Below are 12,366 nucleotides of genomic sequence, written 5' to 3'. Positions count from 1 at the left end.
TCAACTTTATCGGTAACAATCATTCTGCGCGTCAATCAGGAATTAAAGTTGTCCCATCTGTACAACCGAGAGAAAGAAGCTGCCTTTCACCATGGATGCTCTATAAATACTAAGTGCATTCTTCAGAAAAGGGGTTAACAAGTTCACCGTCTTACATCCAGTTGCTTTTGTTCATAATTTCTTTTACATTTTAAGGCGGAGCACGAGAAGAGTGGTGGCGCTGGAGATCACTCAGGGAAACTAAAGAGAGAACCTTGGGGCATAAGGCTAGAGAGCAGGCCGACTCTCGCGAGAGTGAGAATATCTTTAGAGCACGAGTAGAAACAGTGTAAACGCCTAGCACCAAGAAATTGCTACCAGGCTCTTTACTATACTTGCATTGTTATTTGTACTTCATCTTCATATCTATTCAATGGAAGTTCTATTTCTACATTTGCTCACTCTCTTAATATGCATGAATAGCTAAACTAGTTGAATGGGTTGAGAAGAACTAAGCTAACATGACCTAGGAAGTTCATTGCTTGCGATTGTCTTGTTTTATGCTGTGCAAAATACCCTTTAGAGTTACTCGAGAGGGAGTCTAAAGAAAGAACCTAATGTCTCGAGAGAGCTAGGTTAGAATCTGGACTCGAAAGAGCAAGATTAGGCTTGCATAAACAAGAGATAGAGACTTAGAGATAAGCTCTGTTTGTCAACTTGCATCGCATGCATCCTAGGATTGGGAATGATACTATGTGGTCGCATATTTTTGTGAATGTCATGTTGTCATCGCATAATAGAGATAGAGGTTTATGTGTAAACCCTGTAGACTTATCGCATATATATCGCATGCGTTCTAGCTTTAGAATCCGTGGCATTCGCACCGAGAGGTGGTTTACTATTGTATGCATGTTGCATGATCGTAAGCATGAGTGCATTCTAGGGAGTGTTAGCCGAAAGCTTTCTCAACCCGTTCACTGCATATTCATCGCATTTCCCATTAAACAACTCTTTTCAAACTCCGTCGCATTTGTTATTTATTTTTAATCAATTCAATAAAAAACCAAATACATTTATTTTCCCAGTTAACGCAAAGTTTTCATCAAAATTATCAACGCAATTATTTTCACACGTCCCTGTGTTCGACTCTGGACTTACCAGGAAACTTAGAGGAATTTACACTTGAATTCCACTGGGGAAGCTTGAGTGCACAACGCAATTCCATCAACACATATCATCCATATTTCCACTTCATAAAATAATGCATCAAGTTTTTGGTGTCGTTGCCAGAGACTTCGATAAAATAGTTCGTTAACGGTAATTTTTTTTATATCTTTGCAGACTCTCAATCTCTGGCGAATTACGACCCAGAGATTGAGAGGACATTCAGAAGAAGATTACGAGACCACCAACAACAACAAGAAAGAACCAAGAATTACGGAGCAACTGGACGCAAGGGCCACTAACGCGAATAATATAATGGCCAACCCCATTCTTCTGGCGAATGACCGCAATAGACCCATCCGAGACTATGTGTCACCTAACCTCTATGATTTCTCTAAAAGAATCATGAGGCTGGCACTAGATGGATCAAGGTTTGAAATGAAGCCAGTAATGTTGTAGATGATCCAGGCTACTGGGCAGTTTGGAGGAAGGCATGGCGAAGACCCGCACGCCCACCTTTGGAGCTTCATAGAAATCTACAACACTTTTGTGTTCCCAAATATCTCAACCGAGGAAGTTTGACTAACTTTGTTTCCCTTTTCTTTGTGTAATCAGGCAAGGAATTGGGCTTATTCTCTCGAACCGGGAGAGATAACTTCGTGGGAGTAGGTGGTGGAAAAATTTATGAAGAAGTATTTCCCATCAACTGAGAACACTAGGAGAAGAAAATTAATAACTAATTTTGAACAAGAAGATGACGAATCGCTCAGCGATGCTTGGGCGAGGTTTAAACGGCTGGTAAGAGACTGTCCACACAATGGCTTACCAGACTGCCTGCAAATGGAGATTTTCTACCAAGGATTGAATCCCTCTTCGTAGACTGTTGCCAATGCGGCAACCACTAGTAGTCTGCTCGACAAAACAAATGAGAAGGCTAAGAGCATACTTGATCGCATTTCCAAAAATCATGAAGATTGGAGGGAAAACGATCAGAGATCAAGAATAAAAAAAAAACGAAGCAAACAATGGGGCCATCGCATCCCTGCAAAATCAAATGACTGTGATGATGAGTTTAATACAAGGCATCGCAATTAATAATACGGGAGCGAAAAAAGGGCAGGTCAACGCAATCTCTCAAATGGCTACAAGTTGTGTCATTTGCGATGATGCTCACCAGATGAAGGAATGCCCAACAAACCCGCAGTTGGTATGCTTCATGAGAGATAATCCCTTTTCCAATACATATAACCGCGGGTGGAGAAACCACCCCAATTTTGCTTGGAATAATCAACAACAAAATTTTCAACCTGTGAAGCAAAAAGAAGGGCCACCAGGATTCTTTCAATGCAACAATGGTCTAGCGCAAAATCAAGCAAGCAGCTCACAACAACCACCACAATCCTCTTCTTTGGAGAGCCTATTAGAGCAATATATAGAGAAAAACGAGACGGTGCTTCAAATTCAGGCCACGTCCATCCGCAATCTTGAATTACAGATGGGACAGATTCCGAGTGAGCTGAAAAATAGACTGTAAGAAGCATTGCCAAGCTCAACTGAGCTACCTCGTAATGTTGGGGGTAACGGGAAGGAACGATGCTTAGCAGTCTCCTTGCTAAGTGACGGCATGACTGCGGAAGTTGGGTAGAAGCACATTGCGACCAATTTGAATGCGGTGATAACCGAAGACCCGCTGACCTGTAGTTTGTAAAAGCCCGAGAAAATAGACCTTGAAGTTGCGTCCACCCTTAAGCCTCTAGATCTTGAGACAGAAGAAGTCCAACCACCAGCGACTCTGCAAAGACTGAAAGAGGAACAAATTGAGGAAGAAAATATCACAATAGTGGCTGCAGTGCAAAATGCTATGATCCCACCTAAAATGGGCGACCCGGGAATCTTCCCAATCCCACGCTCTATTAGAGGGACCTTTAGTGGCCAGGCACTATGTGAACTTAGGGAATGTATAAACATAATGTTGTTGTCAATCTTCAAACAATTGAATGCCGACACACTTATTCCCACAAAGGAAACTCTCCTGCTCACAAATAGATTTCGAATTCACCCTGAAAGAGAGTTGAAAAATGCCGCAATTTCAATCGATAAATTCATCTTGCCGGCAGACTTCTTCATTTTGGATATAAAGCGGACAAAGATGCACCCATCATATTGGGATGACCATTCTTTTCAATGGGTCACAATCAAATTGATGTGCACAAGGGGGAAATTGTAATGAGTATTTAAAGGGAAAAACTCCGGATTAAGACAGTAAAGACCCTAGAAGACAAAGAAAAGAGAGAAAAACCACCATGGACGTGTGCAAACAAGCCGGAAATATGTGGTCCCTGCGTTATCAAATTATCGCAACTTATCAGGGACGCAATTTTTGGGAAACTTCAAGTCTTTAACTCTTTTCTCCACTACTTGGAATTTTTACTATCTTTTCAAATCCTGATCTATCCTTATTTTACTATCACTATCTTTATTTTTATAAAAAAATATAGAATAAAAAAAAATGCGATAACGAGTTTTATTTTGTTTCAAATAATTTGACTCTCTCTCTGTTTTTCTTACAACGATCGAGGCGCTGGATTGCAGAGATGTTACGCGACAAAGTACTTATCTTATTCCATCACTGCAATCCACATAAGAGAGATCGCCGCAAAGATGGATGCGTCAATATGATGCGGGCGACAGCACAAAATTTGGGGGTGTACTCTTCCTTGTCTTTATTTCAAATTTTGCGCTATCACATCACATGTTAGTTTTACAAGTTTTATCACTGCATCCTCTTTAATCACCACAATCATTTGACATAGATAAATTTAGTGAGATACCACATTCTATTTCTTTGCCAAGTATGATTTCAATGATGAAAAATATGCTTCTATTTCTTTCGTATATATTAGAGTGAACTTAATCTTAAGATAGTCACCTCATGAAATATTTCTAGAAGTTAGGGGTTTGCTAGCTTTCTTTCAAACTCTCTTTACAACAGATTCTAGAACATCGCATAACTTATTTTAATCTTTTGGCAATGAGGACATTGCCGCATTTTAAATTTGAGGGTGAGGTATTTGTTTCCGACCTTGCTATTTCTACAAAAAAAAAATTATGAGAATAACAACTCCACTGTCAACGCAATGGAAATCCATGTTGATAAGAGTTAAGTTGTGAAAGGCACTTACCCGTAGTTGGATGTCCGCCTGACACACGGGGGGGCAAGCCAAAACGAAAGTAAGTCAACAGGATCAACGCATAAATCAATGACCGCAACTCCACTGTCGAATCGGTATGAGTTTAGTCTGAGAAAGAGTACATTGCTCGTAGTTGGATGTCTGCATGACACCCGTGGGGGCAAGCCAAAACGAAGGCAAGGCACTCGGATCAGCACAAGGTCAGAAAAAAATATATATGAAGAAAATTTTTGTGCAAGGATAAAATCATTTGACACCCTGGTAGAAAATTTTCTTTTTGAAATAAATCATGCGATGTTCTGGAATTTAGCAAATTTCTTTTGAAAGTTAAACTTGCAGTCCCTAGGTCTTAGAAATATTTTAAAAAGAGACTTGAATAAGACTTAAAGAAATTCTAGTATATAGGATTCGAACGAAGTATTCTTGAGAAATCTAGGAAAAGAACTTTGTTGTTGACTTGCTAAAGAAATCTTTAACTTATGCTTGAGGACAAGCATTGTTTAAATTTGGGGGTGTGATAACGGGCAGAAATGCACGTTATCATAGTGCTAAGTTCTTAAACAATGTTGAATTGCATTGATGAAATATGTTAAATTGCGTCCATTAAGCATAAACTCTATAATATTGCGGTCGCATGCGTTCAGCGCATTAGAACTATTGATTTTTGTATTTTCATGCAGAATATGCATTAACGCAATGCAAAGATTGTGATCATAGGAATTCATTAGTCGAGCGTAACTTCACCGAAAGGCTTTGCGTTGATCGTGCTCGCAAACATACGCCCGAGAAGGATCGCCGCAACTTGGTCAGCACAACATGGTGGGTGCATCTGGGTGAAAGGCAAATTAAGAGCGATGGGACAAAAAGCTGATGACAGTCGAATCCAAATTAAGTTGACAGCCGATAACGGTCACAAAGTATATTCAGCTTTATCGGTAACAATCATTCGGTGCGTCAATAAGGACTTAAAGTTGTCCCATCTGTAAAACCGGGAGAGAGAAGCCGCCTTTCACCATGGATGTTCTATAAATACCAAGTGTATTCTTCAAAAAAGGGGTTAGCAAGTTCACCGTCTTACATCCAGTTGCTTCTGTTCATAATTTCCTTTACATTTTAAGGCGGAGAACAAGAAGAGTCGTGGTGCCGAAGATCACTCAGGGCAACTCAAGAGAGAACCTTGGGGCGTAAGGGCAGAGAGCGGGCCGACTCTCGCGAGAGTGAGAATATCTTTAGAGCACGAGTAGAAATAGTGTAAACGCTTGGCAGCAAGTAATTGCTACCAGGCTCTTTACTATACTTGCATTGTTAATTGTACTTCATCTTCATATCTATTCAATGGAAGTTCTATTTCTACATCTGTTCACTCTCTTAATACGCATGAATAGCTAAACAAGTTGAATGGGTTGAGAAGAACTAAGCTAACATGACCTAGGAAGTTCATTGTTTGTGATTGTCTTGTTTTATGATGTGCAAAATACCCTTTAGAGTTACTCGAGAGAGAGTTTAAAAAAAGTACCTAATGTCTCGAGAGAGCTAGGTTAGAATATGGACTCGAAAGAGCAAGATTGGGCTTGTATAAGCAAGAGATAGGGACTTAGAGATAAGCTCTGTTTGTCAACTTGCATCGCATGCATCCTAGGAATGGGAATGATATTATGTGGTCGTATATTTGTGTGAATGTCATGTTGTCATCGCATAAATAGAGATAGAGGTTTATGTGTAAACCCTGTAGACTTATCGCATATATATCACATGTGTTCTAGCTTTAGAAGCCATGGCATTTGCACCGAGAGGTGGTTTACTGTTGTATGCATGTTGCATGATCGCAAGCATGAATGCATTCTAGGGAGTGTTAGCCGAAAGCTTTCTCAACCCGTTCACCGCATATTCATCGCATTTCCTATTAACCAACTCTTTTCAAACTCCGCCACATTTGTTATTTATTTTTAATCAACTTAATAAAAAACCAAACACTTGTTATTTTCCCGGTTACCCCAAAGTTTTCATAAAAATTATCAACGCCATCTATTTTCACAAGTCCCTATGTTCGATCCTAGACTTACTAAGAAACACAGAGGAATTTACACTTGAATTCCGCTGGGGAAACTTGAGTGCACAACGCAATTCCATCAACACATATCATCCATATTTCCACTTCATAAAATAACGCATCAACACTTAGTGGGAGTCCCTAGCAACGGTGCCAAAAACTTGATGCGCGGGAATTTCGAAGTCAATTTTACTCGACAACCAAATTTTGTGGATGTATTATGCGATGCATGTTCCTGAGATATGCATTGATAGTCATGCGTCGATGGTCATGCGTTGGAATGAAAATTGCATTAACGAATGTATGCGATGACCATGCATCCTGCCATAAGTTTTCTTGCGTTCACGCCAAGTATAACATGAACGCAAGTTTCTTGGGTAATCCAAGGTCGAACACAGGGACTTGTAATTATATGTTTGCGGTGATTATGCATGCAGCGGTTGAATAAAAGAATGGAGGGGATGTTGCTACGTTAATCCTACTCCTACTTCTATCTAACAGACAATGCAATGGGAATATGCATGAAAGGTAAAGATGCGACAAACCTTGACATGAAATAAATGAATGGGAAACTAGATAAAATGTGGAGATGATTTCATTGCAAAACTTAAGAGTGATCGCAAGGGCAACCCTAGTCAACGCAGGCCATGCGATCATGCAACACTCATACAATAGTAAACCACCTCTCGGTGCGAATGCTTCGGCTTCTATTGCTAGAACGCATGCGATATATGTGCTAAGTCTACAGGGCCTACACATAAGCCTCTATTCCTATTTATGCGATGACAAAATGACATCCACACAAATATGCGACCACATAATATCATTCCTATTCCTAGGGTGCATGCAATGCAGTGTTGACAAACAGAGCTTATCTCTAAGTCCTCACTCTTGCCTATGCATTCCAATCCGCTCTCTCGAGTCTTAGATTTGGGTTTTAGACTACTCTCTCAAGTATGCCTAAATGATGAATGATGCGCTCATAGGACAATGTAATTGCATGAACTTGGTTGACACAAGGTTGTTACTATCCCTAGTGAACAACGCATACATTGCTTAATGTGACCAACCACTTACCCTCTCGGGCAGTTGATTGTTGCTGACTTCACTCATAGACAAGCAATGTGTTAGCCTATAGATAGGCATTGCAGCAGCTTGAAACTAAGCAAATAAGATTACTCACATACTCGCACAACGCACACCTCTCGGTGGGTTGTTTCATGCTTCTTATTCCTAATCCACATGACTAAATATGCAATACCCAAGAACTCTCACTAAGTGTTACAATGAAAGTAAAGATGCTAAGCAAAAAGATAGACATGGAGTCGAAGAAATAGAGATATGCATTGAAAACACATTGTATTAATTTCTTAATTCAAAATGTCGTACAGTACAATATAGGAAAAGAAAGGAAAAAGAAATGACCGGCTGGAAGCAAAACTTTGCTTCCAGTTGATGTGCGTCAAGGCTACCGGTGATGCCATGGATGGATGGAGGAGCTGACTCTCTCGAGATCTAGCTTTGGTCGAAGGCTCCGGTCGTCACTCGGAATGGATGAAGGAGGTGAAGAACTCTCAGCCAACTTCTCACGCAGTTTGTCTGGATCGCGAGGAAAATCCCTGGATGAGGGATAATCTCTAGATGATCTGAATTTCTACTCATTGGCTTTTATTTATAGAGTTTGGATCGTCAACAGCATTAATTGGACTGCTTTAAGTCTGACGTTCGGCACGTTAGTCCTTTCTGAACCTCCACCACCAATAGCGCGGTTGGTGAAATGTCAGCATCAGCTTTGGATTTTCTCGAGGTAGATGCGTTGATGCATTTATTCCACCTACCTTGCGTTGATCCCACTAAAATGCATTTTCACGTAGCCGCAATCATTCAATGGCCGCATTCGCTTAACACCGCAACTCTACATGATGACCGAAATCGCTTGACGAGCGCAACTCCCATGCGATGGACGCATACAAGTGATTACCGCAACATCCATGCATTGATCGATGTGTTTGCCTTGCGATGGAGTGTTTCTCCGTATGCGGTCATCTATTTGGTGGTTCGGTTTTTGCATTTGCATTCATTTCTTACATTAGCTACAAAAATAGAACATTGAACGCATAATTAATGCAAAGTAACGGGTTAGCTGAGATTCGACATGCTGATCGACGCAAACTCATATTCTCGTGAATTCCTAGCATGATCAACACAATTTCTAGCAAACAACCTTCATAATTCTAAGTAAAAGGACTAAGATGGCATGTATTTCTTCATGTCATCAAGTATCAACAGCGTTATATACGGAGCAAAATAGTCTCGTATTCCGGTTTTATACAAACTCTTTGTATAGGACACCCCCAGTCGCATGTCTCCACATGAATGGACAGGATCTACCATCCGTAGTAGTTCACAACACTTGCAATCCTCTAAAAAGCGGGTTGTATCTGTAGTGTCACCAGGATTAGGTATCCTTACTTAATCCTTATACTACAGACCTATTTAGGTTATCACTTAAGGCATGATCCACTTGTATATCTCATATACATGGTTAAGTTTTCATACAATAACCATGGAGATTTGTTTATTGGATATGAGTAAATGCTAGATAAAATAACTCTTATATTACAAACTACGAAACTCCGGAAGAATTAGGACACCAATCCCAACAATCTCTCACTTGTCCTAATGCCTCTGGAGACTAACGTACAATACAAGATAAATACATGTACAATATACAATAAACTAGGGCATACCCCAGTATCATCTCCTACTTTCCCTAGACAAGATGTCGAATATCCTGCAGACCCAGACTCTCCACGTGACCCTTGAACACTTTAGCCATGAGAGCCTTTGTAAATGGATCAGTAAAGTTGTGCTCCGTCGTGACCTTTGTGATTATCACGTCACCGCGATGCACAATCTCCCTGATCAGTGGTATTTCTGCTCTATATGCTTGCCTCGACGATGACTCCAAGGTTTCTTCGAATTTGCAACAGCCCCGCTGTTATCACAATAAAGAGTGATCGACAAATCCATATTTGGAACAACTTCCAAATCTGGAAGGAATTTCCTAAGCCAAACAACCTCCTTAGCTGCTTCACAAACAGCTACATATTCGGCTTTCATAGTGGAGTCTGCGATGCATCCTTGCTTGATGCTTCGCCACACTACGATCTCTCTTTTTAGAGTGAACACTGACCCCGATGTCGATTTATGAGAATCTCGATCGGTCTGAAAGGCAAAGTTTGTGTATCCTGTAAGAACCAGATCCTTATCTCCATACACGAGCATGTAGTTCCTCGTTCTCTGAAGATACTTGAGGATCATCTTGACCGCCATGCAGTGATCAAATCCTGGATTAGACTGATAACGACCGACAATCCCTACTGCATAGCAAATGTTGGGTCTGGTACACAACATTGCATACAGCTGAAGCATAGGGAATCCATCTCATCTTCGCAACCCTTTGAGGTGTCTTAGGACATTGATCCTTAGACAAAACAATTCCATGCCTGAAAGGTAACAAACCCCACATGGAATTCTGCATCCAGTACCGGATCAACATTTGACCGATGTACAATGCTTGAGACAAGGCAAACTTCTTGTTCTTACGATCTCGAATGATCATGATCCCTAGAACATACTGTGCCTTACCCAAAATTTTCATTTGGAACTGGGGAGCTAGCATTTCTTACTGTCAGTCAGATACCCTGTATCATTCCAAATGAGTAGGATATCATCCACATACAGTATAAGGAAAACTAGTGAGCTGTTGAAGATCTTCTTGTAGACACAAGGGTCATCAACATTCTAATCAAAGCCAAACGACTTGACCGCACTGTCAAATCTAATGTTCCATGATCGAGACACTTGTTTCAGCCCATAAACGGACCTATTAAGCTTGCAAACTTTTTGTTCTTGATCTGGAACTACGAACCCTTCTGGTTGAGACATGTAGATGGTCACCTCAAGATTATCATTACGAAAGGTCTTATTGACATCCATTTGCCATATCTCATAATCACAAAATGTGGCTATGGACAAGAGTATACTAATAGACTTGAGTATGACAACAGGTGAGAAAGTTTCCTCATAGTCCACTCCCTCCACCTGGGTATAACCCTTTGCCATGAGTTGAGCCTTAAAGGTTTGCACCTTTCCATCTACACCTCGCTTTCTCTTATAGATCCACTTACACCCTATAAGTCTTACCCCATCAGGTGGATCCACAAGCTCCCAAACGTTATTGAAGTACATAGACTCCATCTCTTGGTTCATGGCTTTAATCCTTGTCAACATCCTCTATTGCTTTCTTAAAAGATAATGGATCCTCGACCCCATCATTATAAATGACGTTCTGGGCTTCAATCAAACCCATGTAGTGATCCTGTGGGTTCATAACCCTCCCACTACATCGAGGCAGTCTCAACTCTTGAGCTGGTTGACTACATGTACCGACCTCAACAACTCTTGTTGATCTGTCAGTCTGTTCAACAACTCTTATCGAACCCTCAATAGTCTCAATCTCACTAGAAATCTCACGTAAAACAAGCTTACTTCGTGGCTTATGATCCCTTATATGGTCTTCTTCTAAGAAGATATCATATGCATAAACAAACATTTTGTTCTCACTCAGATCATAGAAGTATCCACCCCTCATTTCCCTGGGGTAGACTACAAAGAGGCAAATTTTCGAACGCGATTCCAACCTCTTCAGTTAGCCACAAGCACATATGCTGGACACCCTCAAATCCTGAAGTGGCGTAAACTACCTTTACGGCCTCTCCACAGCTTAAAAGATGTTTCAAAAACACTTTTCGAGGCAACGTTGTTGAGAGTGTAGCAAGTAGTCTCCACTGCAAAACCCTAAAACGAGTCTAGAAGATGAACATAACTCATCATAGACCAAACCATGTCCAACAAGGTTCTGTTTCTCCTTTCTGATACACTATTCTGCTGAGGTGTACCTAGGACCAAGATTTGGGACGCAATCCCACGTTCTATCATATAGTTCTTGAATTTAAGGTCCATGATAATGAGCAGAAATGCACGTTATTACAACACAAAGATGTAAAACAATGTGAGAATGCGACGGTAAAAATATGCAAAATCGTGTCCAAAAGCATTAAGTTTATCGCATGTGCCCATCGCATTAAAGTAGGTAATTTACTTGTTTTGTGTAGGAAAATGCGTTGGCACAAAGCAAGTGGCGATCCAAGGAATTCAGCGCCTGAGCGCGTTAGAAGATTGCGACTGCAAAGCTATGCGATCGTATGCGCTCGCGAAGATCTGCTCAAGAAGGTGGCCGCATAAAGACGGCGCATCAAGATGAAAGCATAATAAATCGTGATGGGATGGAAAGTTGATGATGATCGAATCCGAATTTAGTTGACAAGTAGTTAACGACACATTATATGAAGTACATTCAAATTTTCGGTGACTATTAATCGGCGCATCAGACAGAGATTTAATGACCTCTCATCATTGCAATCATTTGAGAGAAAAGCTTCTTCACCTTGAGCTCTATAAATACCGAAGGCCACCATCATCAAAGGTGTTCGGAAAAAATAGTTCTAGTCCGAAATATACACAGTTCGCCATATACATAGAAGATAGATCATAAATAGCCGTTAGTCTGTAATTCATATACTTAGAAGGCGTAGGTGAGCGAAAAGAAGAAGATGCCGAGAGATCACTTCTGGGTAGCTCGAAAGACTGTTGGAGACACTGCAAAGGAAGAGAGGGCTGACACTTGTGAAAGCAAGAACATTCTTTTGGGCAGATTAGAGTAAAACATAGTGCAAAATCCTCGATAAGTAAGACATTGCTACCAGGCTACCTATCCCTACTTTCCATTGTCATTTTGTATTCTTACTTTATTTATAAAATGGAATTTGCATCTCAACATCTGTTCAATCTCTTCACATCGCGCATGAGTAACTAATTTTCCGAATGGGTTGAGAAGCACTTAGCTAGCATGACCTA

General features: G+C 40.6%; 1 non-coding gene across 1 annotated transcript; it reads right to left on the bottom strand.

Moving 5' to 3' along the window:
- Positions 1-1,860: 1,860 nt before the first annotated feature.
- LOC150035034 (small nucleolar RNA R71) lies at positions 1,861-1,967 on the bottom strand. The gene has a single exon (XR_016530987.1). It is a non-coding gene; the product is annotated as a small nucleolar RNA R71 (small nucleolar RNA).
- Positions 1,968-12,366: the final 10,399 nt, after the last annotated feature.

The sequence above is a fragment of the Benincasa hispida genome, chromosome 7 (genome assembly GCF_027475165.1).
Source record: "Benincasa hispida cultivar pf3 chromosome 7, pf3_genome.v1.1, whole genome shotgun sequence".
In the NCBI taxonomy this organism is placed as follows: domain Eukaryota; kingdom Viridiplantae; phylum Streptophyta; class Magnoliopsida; order Cucurbitales; family Cucurbitaceae; genus Benincasa; species Benincasa hispida.
This window is presented reverse-complemented; position numbering and strand designations above follow the sequence as displayed.